This window comes from Montipora foliosa, chromosome 10 (assembly GCF_036669935.1).
Source record: "Montipora foliosa isolate CH-2021 chromosome 10, ASM3666993v2, whole genome shotgun sequence".
NCBI lineage: Eukaryota > Metazoa > Cnidaria > Anthozoa > Scleractinia > Acroporidae > Montipora > Montipora foliosa.
Genome location: NC_090878.1, coordinates 4,839,362 through 4,856,861, shown reverse-complemented (window position 1 = coordinate 4,856,861; position 17,500 = coordinate 4,839,362). Strand labels below are relative to the sequence as shown.

The following is a 17,500-nucleotide window of genomic DNA, read 5'->3' as shown; positions in this document are numbered from 1 at the left end:
CTGAGAGAGAGAAAAAGGGCTCCTTTCCCAAAACAGTGGCTGATGATCGAGCCTAGCACAAAACGCATTTCCAAATTAACGGCAATATAACTTGTTTTAACTTGTTGCAAGGCAATCAAGGCAATCAAGGCTTCTTCCTAATTTAACTCACCACTGACTAGATATTACCATGTTCTGCAAAGAAAAATTTATAAGGTATCACTTTAACTCACTCACTCCTCCGCCGCCCCAGGACGTCACTAGTTATTGAAATCCTAAAAGTGGCATTTTGCGACATTGAAAGTAGTCATTGTTAGTATATACCAAAACAGCGGATAGCGTTGAACGCACGCGCTGATTGGCTACTCAAACTCCGGATATGCATTGCAATTCACTTCCGAGCAATTCGCGCGGAATTCGCGCCCGAAAATATTGTAATCTTTGAAAAAATAAATGAATTGAAATCATCTTTTTGTGCAATATTATCTCACTGTTTTAGTATATACTAAAACAACTATTCACCTCAGTGTCGGTTTATAGCTGTTTTAGTAACAACAACAACAACAACAACAACAACAACTTTATTTGCACCCTGAATTAAATTAAATTTACATTACAAAAATTGATAATAGAAATAAGATAAAGTGCATGGCTGCCCGAAATAACCAAAGCAAAGCAGTTATTCGCTGTTGGAGAAATCTCGCGTAATCTTTAACTAATGAGAGGCACTCTAGTCACGCTTGGCCGCTAATTTAACTGATCTATAATTTTGACTGCACTGCAAGTACATGTCCGGAGAACAATAGTCATTCTACGCGATGAGTAAAATCGTCTGGCGAATCTGGAAAGTCTTCTCACTCCCAGGAGTAAATGAGTGAAAAGCGTTAGAGAGACTGGTACTGTGTTGCGTCGCGGGATTGTTAGGTTGGACTGTAAGTACTGTAAGTACATCCAGGTGATCTGGTGACGTAACTCGGAGGACTGGGGAGAAATATTTTAACGCCGTATCCCACAACCGCGCGCGGCCTTATTTTGGAATTCAACATGGCAGAGGCGAGGTTTTATCTCGTCGGGTCTACTTGAATGTTCATTCAGTAACAGGAAATGTGGTAGACACGGAATGATTTGTTGAGTTCTGGCGATGGAAATACTGCAGGGAATTTGAAAACAACACCTAAGGCCGCGCATGGTTGTGGGATACGGCGTTAAAATCTTTCTTCCCAGTCCTCCAAATTACGTCACCAGATCACCTGGATAAGATGTCAATATCCGAATTTCCATAATTGGCGAGATCAAAATTGTTGCCACAAAAAACAGATTGCCCTTGATGTCATTTTCATGAAATGTTGCAATGAATTGCCCAATTGAAGTTTTTTATGTCAAAATTCTCATAATTTGCAAGATCATAGTTATTGCAAAAAAAAAACAAACAAACATGCACAATTTGCCTGGACGTTATACGAACCATATTGCCACTGCCAAAATTGTTGGCTTAAAGTGCCCCTGTGATTAAATAAGTCACTTCTTTTTTTCTTCAGATTTGAAAGTGTGTTTGCTTAACACCCGACAGGCTATAAGTTTTGGATTTCACGACCCGCCATTGCTCACGTTCATAAACTGAGCGATTGCAACTCAGAGGGTTGGATCCAGGGAAAGGTGACGTCAAAGGCTTACTAGCTTAAAATTTCAACGTGTGAATGCAGCTTATTATATATGCAAAACCTGAAAAACCCAAAACTCCCGTGCTGCATATTAATTCTGCGGCGTACACACGCATTGTATTCTTAAACTAGTAAGCCTTTGATGTCATTTTTTTCTCGATCCAGCTCTCTAAGATCTTAAAGTTAGTAATGACGGACAATTAAATGGGAAAATCCCAGTTAAAATAAAGAGGTGTCTTTTTGAAATCAGGCTTAAAAATTTGGTCGCTTAAGTGTTTAGTTAACATAGCTTTGAAATCCAAACAAAAATACGAAGTGGTTTTTTTGGTCACAGGGGCACTTTAAATGACAAATCATAAAGAAGATTACAAATTCATGCAGAATTCATTTTCACCCTCGAATTACAGATGACAATGGTATAATAGATGTTGTCTGACTAAACAAAAAAAGCTAGGGATAGATCTGTTATTCTGGTCTACCAACATGAAAGTGATGACGTAACGCATAAGCCACCTACACATCCCAAAGGAAATAAATATCCGACGTCACACAGAACGTTGAAAGTGATCAGTTGAGAAAATGTAATGATCTCCCTTTCTAAATTAAATTCTAATACACCTTGCGTTTCAGCCAGTAAATATCCAGAAAACCGCAAATAAACTCTCTCCTATACTCGATCAAATCTAAGTTAGCCTTCATACAAATCTACTAGACGTCCTTAGGTGTAAATTAGGTATTAAGATGACCAGGAATATTCAGATCTATTGCTTCAGCTTTCTAATAAAATTACAGCAAGAAAGGGCTCTGTTTGCACGAGTTGTGTACTTATTGTCTTTTGTTGGTTATCAGGGCTTACCTATGTACATTTAAGTACGCCAAAACCTTTGAATTTCGTCCGATAATTTCCTTCTTGACGATGCCACCGAAACAGCTTCCCAGAGTGACCACGTGGAAGCCCGTGGACCACGTGGGAAATTACGAATATTGATTAGCTTTGAAACCAATTACTGATCAAACAAGAAGCACCTGTGGAAAGGGACTTATTACACTAAGCAAATGCAGAAGCCTACAACTCCAATAATCAAGCTATTTTTAGATTTGTCTTGCACGAGTGAGCAATGATTTTTCATGCAAGACTTGTATCTGGTTTCGCGGGAAAATCAATCAAAAAATAACTCGGTCTGTAAAAACGCCGTTCCACAAATACAACGAAAATGTAAACTCCTAGTCAGGCTCCTGGCAAATGCTTCTTCTTTATTCAGAAAAAATTCTGAAGTTTAGTTGAAACCAAACGAACTGCTTCATATCAAAACCTGTCCTTTAAGAAAAAAACTGCTATACTGGACTTCTAAGAATAGAGCAACTTTTTGGTCCCAATGCAAAACCTGGTCAAATTTTGCTATTGAGAGAGGGGTGGGTAAGGATGATAGAATGGATTGGGGGGATAATCATTGCTAACACGTAGTCCTTCAGTTCCGAACCCCATTACCCAACACATTGTTGTGCTCTTTTTTATGAGTTGGCAGCATCAAAATCGAACTCAAATGGTTACTCTCTTCATGGACAACCACTGGGAGATTACAGGCAAGGGGGGGGGGGGGGTGGGGGGAGGGGATTCCCTATGTTTTCTCCCTTCTTTCCTATCCTTCCCGTCCCCTCCGTTCCATTTTTGCCCTGGCTGTTTGGAGTAGCAAAAAATGTGGTGGCTATTTGCTCTTCTATAAGTAAGGCGTTTATTCATCGACGTTAACTTCATAATAAGGCATAATACAATTTTCACGACTTTGCTACACGTTTAACGTTGAGCGTTTTCCACTTTTCGTAACAAACTAATAACTAAGGAAGCTTCGTCAACGTTACTGCTTCTTCGTTTTCTTCGAACTCAGTGACCTTCCTCAGGTTGCCTTAGTCTTCCATTTTGCTACCTTCATCCCAAGAACCTGAAATGATGTTAGCAAAAAAGTCAAAAACATATCTTCAGATAAAAATGATTCCTCAACGCACCTGTGCTCCTATACTTGAACCTTATCAGCCAAGATAACTCAAAGCATCTTAACTTCTTGAGATTTTTTATCTCATTTTCTTTTTCACAAAATGCGAATTTCTCACGTAGTTTTCTTTATTTACTTATTTATTTTTCATGTGGTTGTATGTTGTTGTCCCTATTTATTTTAAAATCTGACGATTTTAATGTCGCGATTAGTTCTACAATCTCACGTTTCAAACAACGGGTACTTCATTACATCGTGAATTCAACGAGAATAACAAATAAGTTGACGGAAAGTGATGTCATGTTGGGCAATCGGAATATGTCGACTGCTCGCCGTTAATGTTTCCTATCGTTTCAGTTTCTATCGTATGATCGGAAATGCTCGAGTGATGTTCGACGAATCCCCTGGAATGATTTTCCGAGTCCTCACCTGCAACAGGCCAACAGAGTGGGGTCTCGCGTTTCGCAGCAGCAGCTTCTCTTCGTTCCTCCATAGCTTGCTGCAGCTTTCCAATTCTGTCTCTGCCTGCTCGTAAAAGGGCATCACCATTTCCCACAAAAAGACCAGCGACAAGTGCAATGACTAAAATGGCAACGACTGCTTTGTTCATGGTAAAGATTGCGAACCTGAGGAAAGAAATGCCCAAGATTAAGATAAGCCTACTGAAAAGAATTTCGACCGTTCTGCTCAGTGCTGCCCTTTGATTGTCATGATCACGCTTTAGGATTGAAAAGTTACAAGCCCCTTGTACAGCAGAATAGACATAGTAGGATTTCGCCCGAAGACTCAAAATAACTTATTTTGAGTCTTCGGGCGAAATCCTACCAACCAACTCGAGAGAACCAACTCGAGAGAACCAACTCGAACAGCGTACTAAACAGAACTTGCGAACCACAGGAAAATACTGCTCAGTAGCTTTCATTTGAATGGTAACACTTTAGGATTACACCCACAGACTCAAAAGTTAGAACCACCTTGTACAGCATGATAAACAGCACCACGGGAAAATACTGCTCAGTAGCTTTCATTTGAATGGTCACACCTAAGGACTTCAGCCAAGGACTCAAAAGTTAGTTTCACCTTGTACAGCATAATAAACAGTACTACAGGAAAGTACTGCTAAGTAGCTTTCATTTGAATGGCCACACTTAAGGATTTCACCCATAGTCTCAAGAGATGGAACTACTTTCAAGGGCATCCAACTAGCAAACTAAGCCAAAAGCCTTTGAGAGACATTTCTAGGCTCCTTCTAATGTCAAAAAGACTGTCTATCTTAGCTGAGAACTGAAGTGTCCGAAAATGTTAGGGAATGATATCTTCATTTTAGAATTTCCTAGCTGAAGGTTATCTTCTAAGACTGAACTTCCAACCAAACAATTTTCTCATCCCAAACTGCTGGGTGACAAAAAATTCCAAAAATACCCCTTCCGAAAACGTAAGGAACTACTTTACCCTGGTTGCGAATCTTTTAGGCGATGTTTTAGTAAAGAAATCTATAGCTGTTTGACTCTCCCGAATACACATTTCACCGAAGACTATCGTTGGGTGTCATTGGACTTTGCACAGACAGAATAATAAACAGTACTACAGAAAAGTAGTGCTCAATAGTCCAAGTAATACATTACGATAAACAGCTTCACAGAAAAGCGCGACTGTAACACCAAACATCTTATTAGCCAGACAATACAATTTTCATTAACACCTTTAGGTGTTAATGAAAATTTGAGGCAAAGAAAAATACCAATGTAAACCTTATCCAGTTATATTGTTAAGAATTTTTTTTGATAGCCAAATGAATCGTAATATGCAACTCTGCAATAAACAAACTCGGCTCTTAGTTAATTTAGCTCCTTAAAATTTTTAAAACTAAGTTTTCTTACCTTTCTCCAAACTTTGCCTTTCTTGAAATGTTCTGTAATCTGTAGGTTGTGAAAAACAGAGTCCGAGTCTTAATTTATAAACAGTAAACGGATGCGTGGTATAAATTGAGTCAATTTTAAGATAAGAAATAACAAAAGCTCTTCGTTTTCAAAACAACGTCTCACTTGCCTGGCTGACAAAGATGAAACGCTTTTCTTTACTGACGAATTTTAAAATTAATTTAGAATATCACTATGGGCTCCCTACTAGCGAAAACTCGCCGCGCAACATGAATCTGTTTTAGATATAGCTTTCATTTGACTAAATATTCGGAATGTACTTTATCAATAAGATAAAATATTCAATTCTCTTCCTTTTCGCCTTTTAAGGTATTTTTCTATGCCTAAAAATGCTTCTTTTACAAATAGCAACTCTCTCAAATTAATGTGGCCTGGATAAATCACCATTTTGGACATATCCTAGAATCTGCTAAAAAGGTCAGAGTTATCAGTTTACTTCAGAGAGTATTAAAAATATCTGTGATATCGTTGTCTTAACTCCACATTAGGCAATCTATCATTCGTTTCATCCATTTTAAACAGCGGAAATAAGCAACTCGTTTTTTTTCATGTTCACTCTATTCGCTTACATTTGGTGAGAATATTTAAGAAATTTCTTCATCGTCGGAGATTTTTATTGGTACGTTAAGGTTTCTGCTTTTAAAAATAGTGGTTTTTTTTTCTTCCTCAGAAGCAGTAAGCCGGGAAAAGTAACAAAATTTGTCTGACAGGTGTGAAAAAATTGTGAATCAATCACAGTACAGTTCCGACTAATAAATGAACATTTATTTCTTTTTACTTCGTCAGGTAAAACTGATAAGAAATTTGAATGAAATCGGTGGACTTTTCCCATCGGAAATTGAAAACCGGACTCAGAAGTCAGTACCACTGAGAAATTCTAAATTTTAAAAAACACTTCAGATGAAGCAGCAAAAACAAGAGGTACCTTCAACCTTCAGAAAAAAACTTAAAGAAAATAAGTGAAGCTCTATGTTTGAAAATTAACTCTCATATAGTTATTTATATACTTTCTTAAACGATACAAAACTAAGATTAATTAAGGGATTTTTAAAATCCGTCTTTAAGCTTCTTTTTCATTTTGAATCAGTTTATTCTCCACCTTTTAAAACATTACGACGTATTCACAGGAGAGCAAAAGAACACAAGGAAAGGAAATTGAAGATGACTTCCACAAGAAAATTTGAATGTTACGAGACAATGTACAGTCTCCATAAAACTTGAAGAACATTTATCAAAAATATACTAATAAGAGACATCTACTTCTTATAGAAACTTTTTAGCTGCTCAAAGGCGTTGAGTTAGATCCGTCATAGAATCACTGATAGAATAGAATCATAAAGACCATAGAATCACAGAATAAAAACCATAGAATTACAAAATTAGCTTTTTCAAGACTACCTTGTTAGAGTGAAACTGGAATGCCTTTTTATTTCTTGCTCATAGCTGAGTTTGTGGAGAATTCAATAGGATAACCTTGATTTGAAGTGCTCTGAAGAAATGTTCTCTTAGTCGTTTCCATACACTGGATAAGTCATATTAATCAAAAGAGTATATCCACCAAACAAAAAATGCTCAGAAGGCGTTGTTGTTGAAGCGAATTCCCCTTACCATTGTAATATCAAACCTATGTTGTTAGCTGGGGAAAATTTACTCATTTTGTATGTATTTATGGCATAGAGCACATGGATGTGCTGCTACTCGAACCTCGCTCGTTTGAAAGAGCGTTGCACTTCCGTGTCGTGGTTTTGGATCTCGGCCGGACCAATACTTTTCCTTTGATCTGTAGCCTGCGAACAGTGTATTTGTTCTGTTAATGGTTTGACTTTCGTATTTTCCAAAAGAAGGAAGGTAAACAATAGTTTCCAACTCATGCAGAATCACTAAGAGAGAACACACTAACAACGCACTGGTTGCAAAGGGTAGAGAATGTGGTCTGCGCCATCATGGTCTGGGCTTTTTCACAGTTTTCAAAAGAGCATTTCAATACATTCACCCAGAAAGTACAAGCTACATATGCAACATCACTGCATGTTTTTAGTTTCAAGGATTCCTTTCGTTTTAGACCAAGTTACAGTGACGTTAAGGCTGTTAATTAGGGATATCAAGGTAAAAGGACTGGGCATGATCATGGCACAGGAAAGGTGAAAAGAAGAAGATATAGGTTTATCTTTCTTTTCGTAAAGAGGTGAAATCAGTATGGCTTGGAAAATAAAGTGCACTCGTTCCATCAATCTGTCAAGGCCAGTGGTTATCGTATTTATTTACCTTGACAACCCTATACATGCAACTCACGCCTTATCTTTTTCTGGAGATTTTGATAGAGCTTTACAGAAGTACAGTTGGAAGTGCCTCCGAGATAACTCAATCAAGGTTGCTCTAAATGTTGAGTCTGTGGGCGAATCTTCAAATAAGACCAATTAAATGAAAGATGTACTGGGCATTATTTTTATGTTTTGATGTTTCTTACGATGCACATGATAGTTTATTTAGCTTCTCATTCTCTTAAGGAAAAAGGCTCAGCTATGACAATTCTTAATTGCTTCGAACTGAAAAAACGTCTCTGTTCGGTGTGCAGTTTGAGAATTAAGTTTCGATAAGCTCCAAAAAAAAAAAAACAATAGTACTTTATACTACGCAATAGCAGTAGTATACATTTTGATTAACTCTCCAGTGTCATACTTCTCAAAAACCTCGACAACTTTTCGTGCACCGAAAGCAATTCGTGAAACTAAATTCACCTGCTTACACTGAAAAAAAAATTATCGTTGGACTTCAGATACCAGAGAAAACAAAACAACTACAAAAATTCATGAACTAAAACGTTTCCTTTAAGAGAAAAAAAAGCATTTTCTGTCTCCCGAAATAAACCGCAAAAGTTTAGGGGGTGTTCGATAAAAGGCCTCCCAGATTCGCGTAAGGCCGGATAATATACCTGTTTAACTTCAAATGCTAGCTGCCCATTTCGGATAAAATGACAATTTCAGCCTTTTTTCTTTTTTTATTTACCGCCAATTTTAATGTGGGCTGAAATCATTTCCTCGAGTAGGAAGTCGGTATTGGGAAAACAAAAATCGAAGCTAAAGAAATCTATCAAGAACCTTTCAGAACTTGCCGACTAACTAGGAAAGAGGTAAGTGTTTCAGGTAACCAATTCTCAATATTTCCTCCATTATTTTGATTTTTCCGAACCTCATAGCGTTTTGTTACTCCTTTTTGCCAGCGTAATTTCTTTCTTTAAAAACGGGTTAACCTGGGAAATATTTATCATCCTCGTGCGCATGCGCATCCCAATGCATGCAGGGCATGTTAGGAAATGACTACGACGACTACCGAATATTGCCAACGACGACGACTACACCACCACCACCATACTACGATGATGATGATGACAACAATAATACGATGGCTCAGGAGGATCACAGTCCAGTTTTAATTTTGTGAGTCGTCACCAGTTTTCTCACAGGTCACAGGTCATTATTTTACCAATACAGAAAGTATCCTAAACATTCATAAAAGCTAACCTTAGGCCTAAAAACTTTTGTTTAGGCCTAATTCTTTTGACCTGTGACCTGTGACAGAACTGGTGACGACTCACAAAATTAAAACTGGACTGTGACCCTCCCAGGCCATCGTACAATAAAAACAACAACAGCAACAACAACAACAACAACCAAGAAATTACTCACTGTGTGCACGGCTCTCCCTTCGGGTCCTATTTAACTGTTGACAGCTGCTGTCGGTTATCGTTTAAACCGTGACATACTCTTTTTGAAATCCAATCCGATACTGATTACTTCTCGGCGTTTGCATCCCTCAGGCTGTCTGGAGGCTTTTTTTTTTTACCTCTATCAGGTGGACTCACCCTAAAATATCTCTTGCAATGGATTCAGGTCTTGAGCTCAAACAGGATTGAATACTGACCTACTCATTTCAAAAATTGTTAAGGAAGGAAAAAAAGACACGCGTCGAACAACGGCTCTTAGGAATAAATCCCGAATGTTCTTACCCTTTCAATCTGCATTCGGCAAAATCTAGAAATGTCTTTGACCGGTTAAAAGGATAGAAGCTTTTATCCGGATCATTGACGAGACGAAGAAAAAGAAGCAAATCGGTATCGGTTCTAAATCAGCTGTCGTTCTCCAGACCCATGACAACATGGTCAAGGAATAAATTCAGAAACGATAGTCTCCTTTCAGTTCTCAACAGCCCAAGAGGATCTTACTCCCCAAACTTCAAGTTATCAAATCACTCCCACCCTAAAAAAAACTCACAGAAACACCGGCTTACGTTAAGAGCCAATCGATAAACTCTACATATGGTTTGATTCAATGTGACTAAAGATTATTTGCAGTCTCTCCAATTAGTAGATCAATTGTCGTTAGTAATATAGCGTCAAAGACTTCAATAAAGTTATTTTTAGCACAAGATTACTGCGTGTGTGTTGGGTGGCTGGTTGTTGATGGATTCAAACTCCAGGTCCTTCAAATAACTGAGAAGTAAGGGCTGTCTTTGTGATGGCAACTTCAAATAGCGAGACTTTCTATTCATCTCGCATGGTGGCAACGAACTATGGGCACCGCCTCACAAACACTGGCTTCTTAAAAAAAAGTTCCGTGAGAATTTTAAGGATGGCCAATGACTGTCAACGTGAACATAACTGAGGACCCATTGGGGCTGCCTGAGTGCCTTTACATCCCGCGCGGCAAAATAGACTATTTAATGAAGTACTGAAAAGCAAACGCCACTTACTCACCACACTATAACTAAACTAGGAGGAGGCATGTCTTGGGCTTTTAGGAGGTCATAGAGAGGACGTGCACCAATAAAAAAATCACCTGCGATAAAATGGTCTTTATTACACTTTGAAGGTGTTTTTATCTCGTTCCTTGGCAGCACATCTCTCACCATAGTTCAGTTCCACTACCAACCGCAACGCGAAAGGACAATGTTACATACTTTTAAAAGAGCGTTTGCACGATTCTTACTATCCCATGTTTCCGGCGGCTCCTCTAATCCTGCCTGTTAAAAGAAACACATAGAAGTTTGTTTTTTTCACCCATAACATAACATAACATTTAAATAAGAAGAAAAATATACAAAGACATTTATTTCTCACAGGCTTATAAAAACACTTCTTTCCTACAGGCCCATAGTAGAGAGCTTTAGATTCTACGACGAGGACAAGAACCAGTACGAGTTTTGACTGCCCGATTTTAGTGAAAATACTAAGGAAATTTATAACCCGTACGCTTAATCTTACTCTTTGTTAGCAGAATAGGTTGCTCAGTTATTCTTATTGCTGGTAACTGAGCCTTTTTGCTAATCAAAAAATGCAAAACTACTACCATGTTGTTGACTTGTTTTGATTCGACGACCTTTTTGCAAAACCTCGTACTAAAATGACGACGGCATCACGTTTTTCCCGCCAAAATGACGCTGGTTTGCGCGCGCGCTCACTGTTGTCTTATGAGAAAATATCGTACTCGTAGTCGTTCTCGTAATAGAATCTAAAGCTCTCTATTAACGACTGCACTGAATTTTCAGTCCGCGGAGATTGGTCGCAGTCCGCCGAGGCATAGTAAAGGAATGAACCTATTGCCAGTTTTCTCAGTTTGTGGGCTTTCGTGCGGGAGATCGCGGGTTCAAACGCCGGTCGGACCAACAGTAAAGGTCTTAAAAATAACTGAGGAGAAAGTGCTGTCTTTGTAATTCCATCTGCAAATGATTGACTTTCAAATCTTCTCGGATAAGGACTATAAATCGTAGAACCCGTCTCACAACCTGTAGTAAACGGATTTAACCCTTGAAACAACAGATTCAACTCGGATCGAACCAGAACATAAACTGCTCAATTTAATATTCTATGTGCTCCTACCCATAGTACACTTGGCGCTTATACTGAACATACGTCACATACACTACACAATCCTTCCTGTTAATCAACTTTGTGGGATGTTAAAGAACCCACACAAGAGTAGGGGAAGACCCCCGGTGTTGTGGTTTCTCCTACTTTCGCATTCTCGCATGGGTTGGGTAGGTGGGCCGTGAGATCAAGTATTGCTTGTGACTGATAACGGATGCCAGAGGTGCCTTTACAAGCTCACGTCCAATCGCACCCCAGAGAAAGAATTGTAAACCGCAATGAGACTTTATGTGATATGTGCAGTATGTAAATCCATTGCTATTGCTATAGGACTGGAAGTAATAGACCTTTTTGCAGATACGGCGGCCATTTTGATTTCTATTGTTTCGAAAGACATTATGGGATGCTCAGGGGGCAAATTAATATGTATTTGCCCCCTGGGCATCCCATAATAGCTATTCGAAACAATAGAAATCAAAATGGCCGCTGTATCTGCAAAAAGGGTCTATTGTCCCGTACAGTCCAGTCCAGTACAGACCCTTAAGGTTTCAAAGTTATCTTAGCTTTGTTAATTATTCGGGGTGCATATATTACTTTTTTCTCGAACTTTAAGAGCACAGACTAAATCGGCTAACACAGTGTTGTACCCAATTCAAATCTCCCGGGATAAAGATTCTTTGTGTATTGTATTTGCATGATAATATAACATTGATATTTAAATAATATGGAAATACCTGGAACAAAAACGTTTTATTCTCAAAGGGTTTGAATTGGATACAACTTTGAGTTAGCCGATTAGGTATATTGATCCAGTCCTTTTCACTGAAAAAACGTTGCTTCACCAAGGATTACTTCATACCGCCCAAGTTTGCTATATAAATCGAGCGATGAAGTTCTGTCTATTTGATTGGAAGGAAAATCAATGAACTATTGCGCTCTGATTGGCCTATTCAAATATTTGGGTCTGTCGTGATCGGTCAAAGTGATAACTTTGGATTTCTCTTCATATCAAGAAAAGCTGATCAAATTCAAAGACAATAGCTTTTGTTTGCCGTTGCAACTATTGCCTTAAAAGGAAGTTTTGAAACAATAGCTTTAACGCCTAAATAAAGACTCATTAACTCATGAGGGAAATTCAAAATTGCTGATTATCACAGCAGCGGGAAATTTGAATATTCAGCGACAGCGCACTCATGTCAAACCCAACTCGAGGGAGAGGGTTGTGGTAACATTTTGTTCGAGGTCACTGGATACTCAGAGAGGGAAGGTCGAGATAGCGAACGTCGTGGGATACGTTTTTTCCTTTTAGTTGATCGGAGAAAAAAGATCACGTTGTTATCAAGCATGATTATTGGAAGCTTAACTTGATCAAGACTTGTTTACCCGTGGAATTTCGTGGTTGGGGTAAATTTTGAGAATTTTACGGAACGAACAAATCCTTGCTTATAAGAGGAAGACAATACAAAGACTAGGCTGTTTGCGTATTAAAAAGAGATTTGTTTTGTTGCCTGTTTTGCGCTGAACTCATGGTGGTGGAAAAGTGTTGAACGTGAGAGTCAATTGTGGTAATGCTTTTGAAACCAAGACGAAAGTCAACCAGGGACGAATTTCGTCCCGGGATGAATCATGTTTATGGCACTTTTTCCGCAGAAATCTACGTTTCGCTAAAACTCAGTGAAACTTCTATGAATTCCGCTCGTTTATGTTCGGTAATATTTGGTTGTAGTCTAGTTTGAGTTTGCATAAAACGACATTAAGTTGTAATCTTACCTCGTCTGTAATAAACAGGTGGTTGCTCATTCGTGTTATCCATCTGTCTTTTATATGGATCAACTCCAGGTTCCAGTTTCCCGACTTCGTCCCTGCCGGCTCGGAGAAGAGCCTCTCCACTCTGGACAAATACACCAGCAACTAGCGCCACAACGAGAACCATACGAAGTGCTTTGTTCATGACGAGAAGCGGTAAAGAGAATTTAACGAAGAACAATCTGAAGTATAGAAGTAATAGAATGGAAGCATTCTGCGTTTTCTACCCCAGTTCAAAATTCCTTTTTTTTTTTTGAAGCGGGCCAACTCAATTTTCTGATATGAGACCTCGGCTTAGTAGTCATATTGGCAGGTATGCAAAAGTGCCAAAAATTCAGTTTGCATCCCACAAAAGTAAAATTCGTCAAACTTTGCCTCTAAGAAATAGCTGAGGTGAAAACTGAATGAACCGGTCAGGCAATAACACAAGCCTTTTTTTAGCTGGTTGCGCTTTCATTGTTTTCCAAATAGTTGCCTGTGATTCTTTTTCAGAGAAAACCAGAGGGGTAAAAGTATGCATAAAAGGTATAAAATGTTCTCTGGAATGAACGGAAAGATCCTGCAGAGTTTGTCAGTAGAATCGCTCACGAAAAAAAACCTTAAATCAGTGATATCTATAATTTGGTCAGAAGAAGCGACAAGGACGACAGATTTCAATGTAAGTTCAATTCCGACACTTCTCTTGCAACTCTAGGTTCCAGTTAAGGATCCTCTGTGTCTTAAATTCTCGACAAATTCCCAACTTATGAATGACAGCTTCCCATTATCAAACTACGCGCACACTGTCGTACGCGCACACTTCCTTGTTTTAAGTGAATACTGTATTAATGGCCCTTTGAAAAGCTATGCATGCGATCAGGAAAGATTGTCAATTTTCGTCCCACTGCTCTCCCCTACAAAAGGATTGAGATTAGTAAGCTCATTTAAAGATGGCAGAAATTCAGAGCCAAGAAGACAAGACTAGACAAGAGCCAATCGCAGTCGAAGGTAATCTGAAGGCACCTTTGTCTATGGCTATTATTACCTTACGGGTGAGCGCTACTCCTATGCCGTCGCACAGCTTGTCTCTAGTTATAATGGTACTCATTCTATCGACTTCAAATGGATGAAAAACTGAGTGCAATAGGGAGCATGCGTGCTCAGTGGAATGCGAACCAGGAACACTGAGATGCGATCCGTGATCGATATCCCGCAACACTAAGCGAGCAAAGGGCAATTTCGTCAAGTTTTAAATCAGCAATCTTGTGAACCTGAAAACTACGATTAAGCTAATCTACGAAGGTTGGTGATTAAGTCAGGATCTAGGTATTCATTTCTTTAAAGAACTAAACGACAGACATAAAAAACCAATAGACGCTGCTAAAATACCAAAAGATAAAAGGTTAACAATGAGATCAGCTAGAAACACTAATGAGATGAATGTTCAACATGATTTGTGTTGCACGACAAAGCCTGTTTTTTTTTTTTGTTTCAAGTTGCAATTTGATTTTAAAGATAAATCTCAAACCAATAAATGTTTGTGAGGTTCACTTTAAAGAAGACCGCAAGAATTTGGATGTCTAAGTAGCCTACTAAGATAATAAGATAATTGAAATGGACTTGCCAAGGCTTGGAATTGGTGAACATGCATGAAAAACCTACCTTTGTAACTTTATCCTCTCCAGAGAGCTCTGCGATCTAAGACAAAGATGAAAAGAAAGCTCATTTTAACCAAAAGGAATGCTTTAAGAAAAGCGGAAAGAGACATTGATACGTAGAATGATTAATGAGAATTTTAGATAAAGGGTTCTCAAGTCTCTAAGAGCAAACATTTCAGGGTTCGTAAACAACAAAAAGAAGACGCTCGTTTTGAAAATGTATCTTGATTAAAAGGCAGGTGATCTTGCTTTTTAACTCTATCGGATATGACCTCATTAATTTAGTTCCTCTTCACCCCTTCCACAAAAACTAATCAATTAATTAAAGTACAACTAATCTACAAACAACGTCCTTTACAATGACTCCTAGAAGAACGATCTTCATGCCATAGAAGATTTAAATATAGAACTCTGGGAATGTTCTACAAAATAGCTTTGCTTTTAATGACGATAATTCAACCACATCCTCAAATATTGGAACCACCTTGTGCAGCTTTCTTTTGAATGGCCACACTATAACATTAAACCTGCACAATCAATTTCTTTTCAGGTCAGTTTAAATCAATGATAGATGGGAGATGGGAGACGATAATACTGGACGGTGGAGCGTATTTTGCATTGGGGGGCTAACAAAGAAGCGCCGGAGACGCTAACTTGTAGAAGGTTCTGGGGGAATTCTCCGCCAAAAAAATTTGAAATCTTGAAGCTCGGAAATGCTACTTTCATCATTCTCGACGAAATATCAACAATATAAAGGTGGATCAACCGTAAAATGACAGATGTTTTACTTCTTATTTTTATTTTTTGTTTGAAATTTGGGGACTAAAGCCCCCCGGCTCCGCTGTACCTGAATTCCATTGTGCCCATGCACTGTAAGGCATGCAAGTGAATCGTTCACGAACTCAAAAACTCAAAGTAATAAAACTAAGTTTACAACTGAGACGTCTCAAGTATGTAAAAATTCTAAATATCGGAATATTTTGCATATTTACAAGAACCATTAAAAACCACCAAACTAACAAAGGGATAACGACATTAAATTGGAAAAAAGCACTTTGGTTATCTGTCCTTCGTGTTCATTAGAAATGTAAACATGTTCATGTCACTTTTTTGTTTTATAATCACGAAACACAGATTTCATAGTATATTAAGCTATAAGCTACTAAAATCTCTGAGCCTAGCTTTTAATCATTTTGTAAGTTTAGCAAATATTAGCCACAGATAACGAGGAAAATAACAATCAGTATCAAATGAGAACAATTACAACTCCAAGGCTTCGGAATTGAAGCAGTAGATGTAGAATAAATTATTTGTCAGTCCTAAAGTCGCCTTCGATTTCTGAGAGGGTACGCTTTTGCCTTTAAAACAAGATTGTCGAATCATATTTTATTGGTAAAAATGCAAGTACAACTTGATATCTCGATCCGAGGATAAGAACGAGAGGTCAGGACCTCAGGTTGTCGTATTGAGGTCAAAACAATACATTTTCCAAAGGCTTTTGCAAAGTTAAGAAGTAAACATAAATCGCAATCAAGACACACCTTTCTAATAAGCAGAAGTAAAACTACAACTTTTTAAGGCAGCCATTCTACCATATCTAACTTACTGTCAGCTAATATGGTGTTTTTGTAAATCTAGCGATAGTCACAGATTAAAAAGCGTACAAGAAAGAGTCCTACGGGTTGTATAAAAGGATAAACACTGCATTTATGAACGGTTGCTGCAGAAAGTTACGTTACCTAAGTTACTAAATTTGCATTTTCAAGATATATTTATTTTGACGTACAAAGTCATCTTTTAAGAACATAACTCTTTCTATAATTTAAGAATTTAAGACAGTACCACTTTTCAATTCCCAGGTTTAACACAGTAACTTATGGCAAACATTCATTGCGCTATAGACCGTATTCATAAATGGCGGCCAAGAAATTATTCTTTTGTCTTTGTGTTTAATCATCCTCAATAGCCTCTCTTTGGAGCAAAAATTCTTTTGAATTTGTTCGTGCTAACGAGGCTAGTGAGAATGATTGGCATAAAGACAAAAGAATCATTCCTTAACTGCGGTTTATGAATACGGTCTATTTAGGACCCACATTATAGAGCAAACTGACAACTTCAGACAGATCAGCTACATCGTTTTAGTATATACTAAACAGTGGATAGCCTTCAAAGCGCGCTCTGATTGGCTGCTCAAACTCCGAATATCCTTTGCTATTCACCTCCGAGCAACTCGCGCGGGATTTGGACCTGAAATTATTGTAATCGTTGGAGGAATCATGAGTTAAAATCATTTTTTTTTTGCTATAGTATCTCACCGTTTTAGTATATACCAAAACAACTATTTTCCTCATTGTTGGTGGCTACTGGTGGATATTTACCTCGCCGCTTCGCGGCTCGGTGAATATCCACCAGTAACCACCTCCATTCCGGTGAATAGTTGTTATTTATTATTATTTGTGTCACCACATTAATATGATGGGATATCTCCCAAACTAGAAGGCTTTCACACATTAATAAAGCTGCTGCTGCTCCTACTACTACTACTACTACTACTACTACTACTACTACTACTACTACTACTACAGTACTACTACTACTACTACTACTACTACTACTACTACTA

The 17,500-nt window shown here is 38.3% G+C and overlaps 1 protein-coding gene across 8 annotated transcripts in view; it reads right to left on the bottom strand.

Moving 5' to 3' along the window:
- The window catches only part of LOC137973044 (general transcription factor 3C polypeptide 3-like), a 79,249-nt gene that overhangs the window by 15,058 nt on the left and 46,691 nt on the right, over nt 1-17,500 (bottom strand). For 5 of the 8 annotated variants that reach the window (XR_011117150.1, XR_011117148.1, XR_011117152.1 and 2 more), the window contains 6 exons: nt 14,882-14,917; nt 13,205-13,422; nt 9,258-10,590; nt 5,512-5,550; nt 4,061-4,257; nt 3,350-3,580 (listed from right to left, as the gene is read on the bottom strand). The gene's annotated coding sequence lies outside the window, so the exon portion shown is untranslated. Of the gene's footprint in view, nt 1-3,349; nt 3,581-4,060; nt 4,258-5,511; nt 5,551-5,676; nt 5,795-9,257; nt 10,591-13,204; nt 13,423-14,881; nt 14,918-17,500 lie in introns of those variants that run through there. The other 3 variants (XR_011117151.1, XR_011117155.1, XR_011117149.1) reach the window with 3 other exon arrangements.